This window comes from Palaemon carinicauda, chromosome 9 (genome assembly GCF_036898095.1).
Source record: "Palaemon carinicauda isolate YSFRI2023 chromosome 9, ASM3689809v2, whole genome shotgun sequence".
Classification (NCBI taxonomy): Eukaryota; Metazoa; Arthropoda; class Malacostraca; order Decapoda; family Palaemonidae; genus Palaemon; species Palaemon carinicauda.
This window is the reverse complement of record NC_090733.1, coordinates 63,965,390-63,967,496: the sequence shown is the minus strand read 5'-3', so window position 1 is coordinate 63,967,496 and position 2,107 is coordinate 63,965,390.

Genomic DNA, 2,107 nt, shown 5'->3' with positions numbered 1-2,107 from the left:
GGACATGAGATAAATGGGTCGAGTAATCTTCCTCTTCATTATATTCCCATTCAGGGAGTGGTTCACCGTCTCCTAAAACTATGGAAGGAATAGGTCTTCCAACTAAAAAATTATTAGGAGTAATTATGTCTATCTTATTCTCATAAGATCAATATGTTAATGGTCCGTTGTTCAAGATTTTTTGAATGTCAGACAAAAAGGTAATAAATTCAGAAGTGGTAGGAGTTGACCTACCTAAGACTTTAAACACACAATGTTTTACAGGTTTGATTAACCTTTCCCATGTAGCTCCGTACCATGCGGCATATGTGCGAATAGTTTTATGGCCAATTGTAGCCATTCTAAACTTTTCCTCAAACTCAGAGGAAGTTAAAAGCTGTTCTATAATTTACCAGCTTGAATAAAAGATTTAGCATTGTCAGAATAAACTACTGACGGTATTCCATACCTATCTACAAATCTAACAAAAGCAAGAATAAACTCAAGAGGTACACATGCAGTCCACAGCCTCAAAGTGCACTGCACGAGTGTTAAAACATGTGAAAATCAGAATATAAATTTTCATAATTTCTCCCCTTATATCCTTTACCCACAAGTGACCTGTGTAATCAACACTTATGTGAGCAAAGGGCACACTCAAATTAACTCTAGAAGCGGGAAAAGTGGGAAGAGAAGAAGGTGAAGGATAAGATACAGGCTGAGTATTGTACCTCTTACAAACTACACAATCCTTAAGGACATTAAGCACAGCTTGACGGGCTTTCAATATCCAGAACCCGTGCATCCTAAGGAAGTTAGGAGAAGCCTGCAGGCCCATATGCATAGTGTGACGGAGCCGAGAGAAGGTTGTGAACTCAAAGGCAGGATGCAATCAACTGAGTTAATTTATTATGGAACACTCTCCTTTATATACAAAATCTCAAGGCAACAGGAAATTACATGTTCGAGGAAATGACAATGTTACATAGGCGACACGCAGACATGTTTATTCTGGTTCTTTTTAGTGCGAGGGAAGAGCGAAGATACAAGCATAATATATACAAAAGGAATTATGTACAATTGTGTGAAACACGGTTGGTACAATAGTTTTGCAATGAGCAAAGTAAATCAACAATCTAGTCAAATGGTGGTGTTTAGACATGAGAATGGGATTTACCACATGATACTTCAGATCGACATTTTTGTCTATACGACCTTTAGATCTGATAATCCCATGCTTTCCCAAGAACAAATTTAGTTGATTAACTAGCCGAGGCCTATCTGTTGTGGATCTAGGATCCTCCAAGTAACTTAATTCTACAGGAAAAGCTTTTGCTGGCATAAAACCTAATAAATAATTAATTATCTGCCTCAGAAGAGTCAAAATTATATTTTTTAAATTTAACCAGGGCAGTAAAAACATTTACTGTAACACCAAGCAACTTACTATAGCTAGAAAATTTACTTATGTCAACCAGAGGTGCAGCCTTAGTAGGACCAAGCACTGGTGACACCAACTCACATTTAACCTGACAGGGAATACATCCTAACTGGCCCTTGGGCCACTCCTGAGGGGGTGAAAATATCCATTGAGGACTTTGAGTCCACCAGTTTAACCTATCCAAAAATACCTTAGCCGTAAAGGCTTAGTTAAAAAGTCAGCTTGATTATGAAGAGAAGGAATGTAGGAAAATGATACCTGGCCATATTTACATTTTAGTTAATCAAGCAGCTGACTTACCTCCTTACCTCCCTATTATTTACGAAAGTATTCCTTTAAGGAAGTTTTCTCCCCAGATCCACCTTAAAACTGCTTGGTTATCTACAAATAATAAAATGGAACCGAGTCGACAGCCAGAAGTTTGACCTTTGTCAAATATTGTCTTTAGTCACTTTAAGGATAGTTTAGCAGCTAACAGCTCTAATGTAGGAAGAGTTCTCTCTTTTATAGGAGAGACTTTAACCTTAGAGAATAAGAGAGAGCAATTGTGCTCCTGAACAACATAAATAGCGCACCCATATGCTTCCTTAGAAGCATCGGCAAATATGTATAATTTGACAGGAAGGTCTGCATTAAATGACCTCCTTTTAAAGGGAACACTACCTACGCCTTCGAAACTTTTGTATA